This window comes from Arachis ipaensis, chromosome B06 (assembly GCF_000816755.2).
Source record: "Arachis ipaensis cultivar K30076 chromosome B06, Araip1.1, whole genome shotgun sequence".
Lineage (NCBI taxonomy): Eukaryota > Viridiplantae > Streptophyta > Magnoliopsida > Fabales > Fabaceae > Arachis > Arachis ipaensis.
This window is the reverse complement of record NC_029790.2, coordinates 104,983,069-104,995,522: the sequence shown is the minus strand read 5'-3', so window position 1 is coordinate 104,995,522 and position 12,454 is coordinate 104,983,069.

Genomic DNA, 12,454 nt, shown 5'->3' with positions numbered 1-12,454 from the left:
AACCCTCGCCTTTATCTTGATATATTCTGTAAGAGGGATAGGAATTGTATTGGTTAATGCTTGTAATATTATATATGTATATGTATATATATGGATGTACTCTTTATGAGTTTTTGTAAGTTGTATGGTATCTATGGATGTACGTTATCGAACGAAAGTATTTTCGGGAGTGGTGTTGCAGTTTAAAGTTTTAAACAGGCTCATATTTTAGTATCAAATAATATAAAAGTCGTCGTAATGTCCGAACTATCAGAGTCGCGCAGCCGGAAGCGTGAACTTTGGTAGTTAGGGTGTTACACATCGGCTAGCTCAATCATGCTGGTGACCAATGTAGGAAATGGCAGTAGGCCATGAATGTGTGCACGCCACATGCTTTACCTGATCAACCGGGGAAAGTCTACCTCCTTCTCCTCCATGACGCAGCCAATAAGAACTAGTATATCCATCGGAATCTCTGAAAAGTGAGTGGTGGACAAGACATAATGGGCAAATATATGCTGCCAAGTCTTAGCCTCTCTCGACAGATAAGTGAATAGCATCCCCTTGGGCTTCTTGTTGCCAGAATCCATCACCCAAGGGGCGTCCGGAGTGGTAGTCACGCGCTTCAGCGCTTCATAATCAAAGGTCATGCAGTGGATAGCTACCTCTGCCTGCTGATAGGCGCATGTGTCATCAGTACGAGGTCGGCAAAGCAATGCCTCCCCAATAGATGCCTCAGTGATCAAGATCTCCCTACCCCGCAGGTGGACTGAATCAAGAGTGGCACGAAAGAAGTTGCAGTAGAACTCCTTCACCCACGAAGTGTTTATCCTCTCCAAGTCCCTATCAACAAAGTTCAGGCCCAATTCCAGAATACGGCCATTGATCGCGCATCTCACGTCGTTGAGAAGGACCAGTTTCTTTTCAATATTCAGATTCGTCTTCCGATATTTGGGGAAGCAAAGCTCACAGTAGAGATTGGAAAACTTGATTGGGTCTATGGATGGTAACAATTGATTCTCTTTTTCCACGTCATTTAGTGGATTTTTAGCATAGTTGGTGTAAGGAAAAGGGGTAGAGGCTTTAGAGCACTTCCTCTTCTTTGAGGTAGTAGCTATGGCTTTTCCCTTATCTGATATCCTGAAAAACAGATGTGATATGATATAAGCAGCTAGCCAAGTAGATGTGTAGCACTCAAGGTAAGGCATACTCATGAAGTGAGTGAAGAGAAGAGAATTTTTGGAATGCAAGTAACAAAATTCAGAATTCAAATCGAGTCACAAATCAAGAATTCAAACCACAATTGCACAATGCTTGTTCATTAAGCCTAAGAAACGCCATCTCAAAAAGAATGATCAAAAGAGTTAAGTTGGAAACCAAAAGAGAAGTTAGTTGGTTAAACAAGTTAGGATTTAGAGAAATGGTTCAAAAGTTAGTGATATGACGATTACTGGCTCAATTAAAAGAAGTGCACAAAGTATGGAAGGTAAGCATACTCATAATCATGAGGAACACATAGTCATTGATGATGAAATATGAAAATTTTTGCACAAAAGCATATATATGAGAAGTAAATCATCAATCAGTGTCATGGTCACAAGGGTTTTGCAATAGTTGGTACTGAAAAAGTGAAGTACACACTAATGCAACCAAAAACACTCAGAAATAGTTTTGAGTCAAAAATGGTTATACTAGTGAGATCCACCAACTATTGCAATTAAATTAACCTTATTGAGGAAAATCACAAGTTAAAGTCAGATTATAAGTTTAGCATGAATCAAAAGGCAGTTGACTTAACTTGAAGGGTGAAGACATAAAAAGGTTCAAGTTGATGAGTTAGGTAAGGGATTATTTGTCACAGAAATCCGACAAGCAACTCCTTGAACTAATCAATCCATTGCATATCGCGGGAAATTCAAGTAAGCACGGAAATGCCAACCATAGTAGCCTAGGAATTGAACTTGTTGAAGTCAGGAAAAACTCACTTCGAAAAGTGCCAAGTTCAAGTCTTAGGTTGTAAGTTAAGAACAAAACGATTTTCCAGAAATTTGGGCAGCATTCCAGCAATAAAATGGATGTTCCCAAATAGCAACAACAGCAAATTCACATACGAATCCAAGAATGCAACAAAACACAGTAAGAGCATGGATTACATATGATTGACTAGCATTAATCTAAATTATGCAAGGAAACTCAGCAGGGTAGCATGTAAGAACCAAAAACTTAGCACAGCCTTAACCAAAATCCAGAAATAGCAGCAACAACCATCATTCAACCAATCATGCACAATTAAGCAAATAAACACAAACGGAGCACTTATCAGGCCTAGAATCCTCTAACCACATCCTAACTACCTAACCGCAATTATTTCTATCTATCCTAACATGCAGCATTATCCAACTAACTAATTAAAACTAATTAACAAAACTAACAAAAGACAGTAAAGAAAGCAGAACAGTGGTTCAGGCTATGAAACCTGGAAGCAGAGCAGAGTACAACAGCAATAGAGGAAGGGAAAAGGTGGAGGAGCATCACAAGTGGTGGTGGCAACGAATTCATGGCGGTGGGTGGCAGTGATCAGAGGGAACAGAGAGGAGACAGAGCAGGGGCGAAGTGAGAAGAAGAAGGTGAGAAAGGGAGGAAGAGCGAGGGAAGAAGAAAGAGGGAGGTGTGTGGTCGCGGGATGCTTGCCGGCGACAATGGTTGTCGTGGCGGTTGTTGATAGTTGCAGCAGAGAGTAAGAAAGAATGAAAGAGAGAGCAGAGAAGTGAGAACGGTGAGAGAGAGAAGATGGGATGAATACGGCCAGCGGTGACGAGGTGTTCGCTAGACGGTGGCGGTTATGGGTGGTTGGTGGTTGAGGAGCTCGAAGGTTGGAAATGGAGGGAGAAGAAGAGGGAGAGACGTTGGCTAGAGGGAGAAGGGGTGCGCAACTGCGCTAGGGCTCTCGCGTCCCTGGGGTAAGTGAAATTTTGAATCCACGCGCGTACGCACCGTGCGCGTCCGCGTGGATAGAAGAATAAAGAAGTGGTGCAGGAGCGTCATATGCGCCTGCGCGTGGATGGGAGATATGGGAATGGGCACGGATGCGTACGATGCGCGTCCGCGTGGGTGAGCTGGGCCAAAGACACAAAAGTGGCCCAGAGTTGGCATAACTCTCGAGTCTTTGGCCTGGGTGATGCAAAAATCCATCGACGCGCGCGTGCACTGTGCGCTTGTGCGTGGTTGAGTTGAATGATGATGGGACGCGGAGGCGCCGAGTGCGCCAACGCATGGGTAGGGAAACACAAAGGGACACGGGCGCATCGCGTACGCATCCATGTAGATTAAGGCCCAGAGTTGGCTCAAAAGTGGCACAACTCTCTGGTCCTTGGCCCTGAAAGTGCGAAATGCACAGCCGGCGCGCGTGCGCACTGTGCGCTTGCGCGTAACTTGCTCTCTTTTTTTTCAAAAGCACCAAGAAAAGCTCACAATCCTCCTAATCTCCTCTAGGACTCTAAAACCAACTAAAATGCAAAATCAAACATATTTTTGAATTTTTGGGGATTTTTCAAACAAATTGAGAAAACTTGTAATCCAAGCAAAAACTCAAATTCAAATAATCATCCCTAATTAAGGCATAGAGTGTATAAACAACTTAGCAAGCAAGGTAAAATATACTAAGGGGGTAAGGAAGCTATACACAATGGAACCCAATTCATTCATTCATTATATCTACAAGAGAACGGAAAGAGTTTACCATGGTGGAGTGTCTCCCAACAAGCACGTTTAGCTTAAGTCCTTAAGTTGGACATTTGGGAGGCTCTTTGTCAAGGTGGCTTATGCTTGTATCCATTCTTGAACCTCCAAGAGTGCTTGTCCTTCAATCGGTTGCCAGAAGTTCCAACCATCTTCACCGAGCTTGGGTGAGGTTCTCTCCAAGATATGAGTTCCCAAAATTGGTTTTCATGTTGTGATCCAGGGTCCCATATCTTATCTTCGCACCCATCTTTGAATTGATCGCCTTGATTCCGTCTGGGTGACAAGAAAGCCAAATTCTCATGAAAGCACCAAACTATCCTCCTAGACCCATTTAATTGAGCATTACACCAATCCATGCTCTTCAATTTTGAGCTTCCAACCATAATGAGTCTAGATTTACAATGCCAACCACTAAACATCCTCCTCTTTCGCTTAATTCCACAAAGCGCCCTAAGTTGGCCATCCTTTTCAAGCAAACCAAATTCAAGTGGAATAATAAAGCTGAGAGTTAGAAGTTTTACCCACTCAAATGAAGGATTGGATGGCGACCTAAGTGGAGGAGTTCTCAATGATCTTGACAAAGCACGCTCCACTCCTGTCCATCCTCTTCTAGAGGCTTCCACCACTTGGCATGGTTTTTCAAGTTCCTCCTCTTGCCAAGCTCCCTCAAGTTCACATTCTTCTTCACCAATTTCTTCTATCTCTTCCCCATCACTCTCATCATAGATAGGAGGTCTAGTGAAGTCTACTTCATCATCAAGTCTAAGCATATTAGGGAAGGACTCTTCAAACTCGAAAGGGTCATATGTTGATGCGGAACCATCGTATATAAGGGGGCTTGTTGCTTGGGACACTTCTTCCAATTCTTCACTCATAACATGCCTTGGAGGTTACACATCCTCCTCAACATTGTGTTCTAGTCCACTAGGAAAAGGCTCAACAAGATCGTCAAGGAGATTGATCAATGTGGGCAAAAAATCACTAATGATGAAATCCACTTCTTGATCAATTTCCTTCAACTCTCTGTCTACTTCCGCAACATCACTCTCATCTTTAACATCCCTTCTAAACTCCTTGGAAGAGGGCTCTTCAACTTGAGATTCCTTTATGTGCTCAACATACCCTAAACATCCACCCACTACTTCCTTTTGTCCACTAATCTCTACCTTCTCCTCTTGTTGCACTTCTTGCTTTAACTCCTCTTCCTTACCATGGGGCTTCAAGTTCACTTCCTCACTAGGCTCCTTGATTGTTTCTCCACATTCAATAATGGGAGTACTTAGGGTGCATGAGCTTAGGTGGGATGTTAGGTGACTCACGGCTTCTACTATGCTAGCCATCCTTGCTCTTAGCTCCTTAAACTTATCTTCATCCTCCTCTTGTCGCCTTAAGATATGAGATTCAGGGTCTCTCAGTTCTAACATGAAGGTTTCATCGGGAGGTAGTGGTGAAAGAGAGGGTTCATTGTTTGAGGGAAGGTTGTTGTAATTGGAAGGTGGTTCATATTGGTGAAATGCTTGAGGTGGTGGGTGTGGACTTTGTGGTTCTTGGGCGTATTGGTGTTAGAATGTCAGATATGGGTTGGGATCATATAGAGGTGGATGGTGGTAGAAGGCTTGTGAGTGTGGTGGAGGGCTATGTTGAGGAGGGGGTTCATATGCGTGTGGTGGTTGTAGTTGACAATTACAATAAGGGTGACGAACTGAATTCCTGCGCGATCTAGAATTTTCCAAAAATAAATCCTCGTTGCAAGTATAGCTTCTAAACTGGCAAGGAATCCCTTTCATACAAACGTTTCGTTGTCACAAGTAACAAACCCAATAAAATTTATAAACTAAAGTATTTAAACATCGGGTCGTCTTCTCAAGGAATTGTAGGGAAGTATGATTTATTATTGTTATGGAAAACGGTATATTTGGGTTTTGAAAAGGTTTGAACAAGAGAAATAAATTACAGGAATTAGTAAATCAATAACTAAGAAAACTCTTGGCAAGGTATGAAAATTTGGAAGTCCTATCCTAGTTATCCTTATCGATGGCGATGAGAATTGAGTTTTAATCCCACCTAGTTAACCTTTACTAAAGCAAAGGAAAGTCAAGTGGACTAATTAGTTTGATCTTCAGGTCCTAGCCAATTCTTAAGAAAGGACTAGAGTTATTGAGATTCAATTCAATCAGCAAAAATAACAATTATCAATCACGATGAGTTTGATAACTCAAGAGTCTCCAATTAATCAATTAAAGCCAAAAATATAAAAAGCTAAATAAGAATCATAAATTTGAAATACCTCAATTGCATTAATAATAGAAAATCAATCTAAACATAAAGAGTTCATAAACTAAATTGATAAAATAAATAAAAGGAACATTGAACCTGTAATGAAGATAAGCAGTCCTAAAATTGAGAGAAATCCTAATCCTAATCCTAAGAGAGAGGAGAGAACCTCTCTCTCTAGAAACTACATCTAAAACCTAATATTGTGAATTATTGAAGACCTCTTAATGAATGGATGCATTCTCCCACTTTATAGCCTCTAATCTGTATTTTCTGGGCCGAAAATTGGGTCAAAAACAACCCAAAAATTGCCCCTAGCGTATTCTGGTACGTACAGGCCGCGGAAAAGTGACGCGGAAGCGTCGTCCACGCGTTTGCGTGGATTGCATTTCTGCCAGGTCACGCGTCCGCGTGATCCACGCGTTCGCATCATCTGGCTTTGGGGCAGCTGTGGCAAATTATATATCGTTGCGAAGCTCCGAACGTTAGCTTTCTAACACAACTGAAACCATCTCATTTGGACCTCTGTAGCTCAAGTTATGACCGTTTGAGTGCGAAGAGGTCAGGACTGACAACTTTGCAGTTCCTTCAATTTCTTGTATTCCTTCCACTTTTGCATGCTTCCTTTCCATCCTCCAAGCCATTCTTGCCCTGTAATCTCTGAAAACACTTAACACACATATCAAGGCATCGAATGGTAATAAGAGAGGATTAAACATAGCAAATTTAAAGCCCAAAGAAGCATGTTTTCAATCATAGCACAAAATCCGGAAGGAAAAAGTAAAACCATGCAAATAGTATGAATAAGTGGGTAAAGAGTTGATAAAAACCACTCAATTGAGCACAAGATAAACCATGAAATAGTGGTTTATCAAAGGGTCATCACACACATCGGATTGGTATGCATTAGGATTAGGATTATACCCATAAGAGTTCGGAGGAGGTTGTTGCCAAGAAGGTTGTCCATAAGCTTGGGGCTCCTCCCATCCTTGATTTCCAAATCCTTGATGCACATCTTGATTGAAGCTTCCATTTTCTACAACATAGTTTGAACCACACTCATAACCAAAAGGATGAGAATTCATAGTGTCAAGAGAAAATAAAAACAATGACTAATAAGAACAAAGAGAGAAAAATTCTACACTAACAAAAACTAACAAACAAACCAAAATTCAAGCTATTCACAATATATACGATAGCCAATAACATAGCACCATTGTCCCCGGTAACGGCGCCATTTTTGATGCACAGATTTGCTCAATGGTCTAGATTTTTTCCTAAAGAAAGGAATTACTTCATTGTAAGCATAGCTCCAAACCAACAAACAACTCTCGCATCAAATTAAGATATGATTTTGTCACAAGTACAAACCCCAAATAAGAATTAACCGAAGTATTTAGACTCCGGGTCGTCTCACAAGGAATTGCAATGAAGTGGTCAATTATTGGCTATAAAGGGGGTAGGGGGGTTTTGGGTTATAAAAGGAACAAGAAAAAGTAAATTAAGCAAGTAATTAAAGAAAATAAGATAAAGAACTCTTGGCTAAGACTTAGGTAATTGAGATCACTATCCTTGTCAACAATTCAAATATTGATAATTATAAGAAACCAAGCTCATTAGGTCTACTCACTAAAGCCTTAAGTACGCAATGTCTACTCCTAGGCTTGGAGTATATCAAATGGTTTGATCAACATCAATCCATAAGTCCCGACCTAGCTACTAATTAACTTAGTAGTAGGCTAGAATCAATGGTTATCAAATTGATCTCCAAGGGTTCTAGAATTACCAATTTAATGAAACCCATGGACTCAAGATCACTCAATCCCTTTAGCCTAGGCCAAGGGTCAAGAGAACTACTCAGAAACTAGTGAAAACATTCTATCAAACACCTAATGTGCAATAAAAGTAAACATCACAAAATGCTAAAATTACGGAACCCATAACTAACATAAGCAAGAACTCAACAATATCAATGAAGATATATATAAAAGAGACATGGAAACATAAATTTGCATTAAAAGGAAATTAGATCCACAATGTTCATCAACAAAAAGGATAGAAAAATGAGAATTTAACATTACAACTAAGAAAGACAATATGTAGAAATGAGAAATTATAAAAGAAACAATATGAAATCAAGTAATTAATTCAAGATCCAAGACAATTTAACCTAATCCTAACCTAATTCTAGAGAGAAGAGGGAGCTTCTCTCTCTAGAAAACTAACTAAAGGCTCATGTTGACTAACTAATTGCTCCCCATTTACTTGGACTTCAATTCTGCATGAAATACACTCAAAAACAAGTTGGAAAAGGCTTGGGCAGCTCAGAAATTGCCCCCAGTGTTTTGCCTTTAAGTGGGTCACGTGAGAGTATCGGCGCGTACGCGCCATGTGTGCGTGCGTGTCGATTGGCTGTTTCTTCATCTGCGCGTACGCGTCATGTACGCGTGCGCGTCTCTATGCGAAGCCACTTCTGCGCGGGTGCGGCTTGTACGCGTGCGCGCCCATCGATGCATTTCCAATTCTTGTTTCCTCATGCATTCTCCACTTTGTATGCTTTTCTCCTCATTTCTTCCATCCAATACTTGCCTTATGAACCTGAAATTACTCAACAAACACATCAAGGCATCGAATAGAATTAAAGTGAATTAAAATCACCAATTTAAGGACCTAAAAAGCATGTTTTTACACTTAAGCATAATTCAATGGAGAATTACAAAACCATGCTATTTCATTGAATAAATGTGGGAAAAGGTGATAAAATCCCCTAAAATAAGCACAAGATAAATCACAAAATTGGGATTTATCAAGTGACGAACTGACGCTGAGAGAGTGGCGAACTGCCAGCGCCGAGCTTGAGAGAGTGACGAGGTGAGGGTGAGGGGCTGCCCACTGCCGACGAGCTCAAGAGAGCAGAGACAAAGAGACGAGGGCACGAAGCTGGCTTCGGGGGTGGTTTTCATTTAATCTCAGATGCGAGGCTTAGTGTTCAAAGAGGGAGTGGGGGTGCGAGCTGAAACGATGCCGTTTCAGGGGAAAATATAAAAAAATAATAAACATGACCCGGACCGAATTTGCACAAAACACGTCAGGTCGAACCGGGTTCGACCGGGTCTGTTGCATGAACGGTTCAACTGGTGGCTCGACCCGGCCAGGTGACCGAGTGACCGGGTTTCCGGTCGAACCGGCCGAGTCTGATAACTATGGGATTAGAGTTACTGGGTTACCTTATTGAATGAAACGGCGCCGTTTAGGATACAAAATTAATTTTTATATTGTTCCAATTATCTTATACTGTACCATGGCTAAAACTTAAACTATAATTAAAACAAATTTAGCATTATAAGTGGTCACTGATGATGGGTTAGTTTTTCATCTGTTATTAATAAGTTATTAAATTATTTTTTATATTATTAAGTTCTAAATCATTTTTAATTTAAAATTAATAGTATTCAACTTAATTTTTTTTATAAAATTAGATTTAAAATTTTAATATTTAAAGTAAATTATATAAAATTATTATTAGTTTTTAATTATTAAAATTTTTAAATTTTAAAAAGATAAAATATTAAAAATTATAAAAAAATACATAAAAATATTAATTAATTAAAACTCAAATGATTAAAACTGTGACCATAGACCCCTTTAGGTCACCCCCCAAAACTGTGACTATAGATTCTTTTAGGTCACCCTCCAAAATCGTGACCATAGACCCTTTTAGGTCACCCTTTTGAAAAACCATCACCATAGACTCTTTTTTGTTACTATAAAAAATCGTGATCATAGACCCCTTTAAGTCACCCCCTAAAACTGTGACCATAGACCCTTTTAGGTCACCCCCAAAACTGTGATCATAGACTCCTTTAGGTCACCTCCCAAAACCGTGACCATAAACCCTTTTAGGTCACCCTTCCGAAAAATCGTGACCCCAGACTCCTTTTTGGTCACTGTAAAAAATCGTGACTATAGACACATTTAGGTCACCCCAAAATCGTGACCATAGACCCTTTTAGGCCACTCCCAAAACCGTGACTATAGACCCCTTAGGTCACCTCTCAAAACCATGACTATAGACCCTTTTAGGTCACCTTTTTTTGAAAAATCGTGACCATAGCCCCTTTTTGGTCACCCCCAAAACCGTGACCATAGACCTTTTAAGCCACCTTTCAAAACCGTGACCATAGACTCCTTAGCTCACCCCCAAAACTGTGATCATAAACCCTTTTACGTCATCCTTTTTTGAAAAACTGTAATCATAGACCCCTTTTTTGTCACTGTAAAAAATGTGACTATAGACCCCTTTAGGTCACCCATCAAAATCATGATTATAGACCCTTTTTGGCCACTCTTTTTTAAACTGTAACTATAGATACTCTATGGTCACTCTTGCTAAAAAAAAACGTGATTATAATTTTTTTTTTTTGTGGTCATCCTAAAAAATCCTGACTATAGAGAGTCTATAATCACGATTTTTTATCGTAATTAAAAAAATCGTAGCCATAAACCCAAAATGTTGTAGTGGTTATTATCAAAGTTGATCCCCGTTAACAATACGATGAGTTAACACATTAACTTGTCACGTTATGCTCGTGGGTTCATAATGCCACGTCGGAACGACCAACTATTAGTTGAAATGGCAAATTTAGTTTTGGCTCAATTTAACCCTTTCCAATGAACATAAAAGCCTAACTAGAGCCTCGAATTTCCCAAATTAAATTGTTATTGTCGCCTTTGTGACTATAGTGGGGGCGATAGTCAAGCTTTTGGGAGCTTGACTAGGTCTCAGTCACTTGAAAGCAGGGTGAGAACTCTCAATCAAAGCAAAGCCATGAATCTTCCACACTGTTGTTGTTGGGATGCGCCTTGAGTTTTGCTGGTTTAGGACAAAAGTGAATCCCCAGCGATCGTTTAATTTCTTTACTTGCCCAAATTATAATGAGTTTTGAAAATATTGGTGCTTATTTCTTCTTAGTTAATGCATTTTAATTTTTGTTGTTATTGATGTTATAGCCTGTTGAAAAGAGAGAATGGAATTTTTTTTGTTTGGACAGATGGAGGAAAGAAGAAGGCATGGTTGGAAGATTTAATAATGAAAAGAATGTTGACTTACTATAAGATGAATTTAGTTTAGAGAATTAGCATAGTGGAAGCTGAAATTAGAGTTTTGGAAATATAGAATAATGTTATGATTATGTTTCTTTTTCTGCTTGAGTTTATCAATATTGTCAATGGGCTAGCTATATCAAAATGGTAAGTGAAATGAGCAGAGCTTATGTTGAAAAAAATCCTTAGTTTTTGGGTGAGTTTATGGATTTTTTATTTTAATAAATAAAATAATTATAATAATTATTGAAATAAATAATTTAAAAAATATTTATCAAAATAAAAAACAAACAGTGCATTTTAAATAATAAGAAGATGGACTGTCTATTTAAAATAAGCACCTTAACACGTTTACTTTTCCGTTAAAATAAGTGAAAACATACATAAGTGCACTGTTAAACTATGTTGACTCCTTTATCGTAGCCGCTAATATCTAAATAATATATTAACCCTTCATTCATCTTTGGAAATTGTATTCCATCCTCAACCGCTTCTTCTATTTCCATATCCCCCACTTCTCTTTCTACCGTAAATTCTGCTCAACTACTTTCAAATTATTTTTAAAATAAGAAAAGATAAAACAAAATATTCTTATATTATAAAAATATATAAAAAATAGACGCAAACAATAATGCAAATATTAATTTTAATTATTTCGAATTATTTTTGTACAAAAAACATTATTGAAAAAGAGATAAAAATATAAAAAAGTTTTTATAAACAAAGTAAACCTATGTATGTTTAATTTATTAATTATTATCATTAGAATTTTAAAATTATTTTTTCAATAAAAAGTTTTTAGTTTTTTATTTGTAACAATATACTAAGAATATTAGTTAAAGTTTTAAGTGAATGGAATAAGCAATAACATTAATAATGGGTAGTTAGAAAAAAAATAATCGTATTAATAGTGGGCAGTTTAACGGTGTATTTATGTATGCTTTATTGCTTTCACTTATTTCAGCGGTTAGAAAAGGTAGATGTGTTAAAGGTGCTTATTTTAAATGGACAGTTCATGTCCATCTTTTCTATTATTTAAAATACACTGTTTATCTTCCTATTATTTAAAATGGTCCATCTTTTTTATCATTTGAAACAGTCTATTTTTAAAAATTTGATCCAATTTAAATTATTAATATTTTTTATTATTTTCAAAAATTATATTTAATTATTTATATATACATATATCTTATTTACATTGTAAGGTAGATGTGCTTATTTTAAATGGACAGTTCATGTCCATCTTTTCTATTATTTAAAATACACTGTTTATCTTCCTATTATTTAAAATGGTCCATCTTTTTTATCATTTGAAACAGTCTATTTTTAAAAATTTGATCCAATTGATCCAATTTAA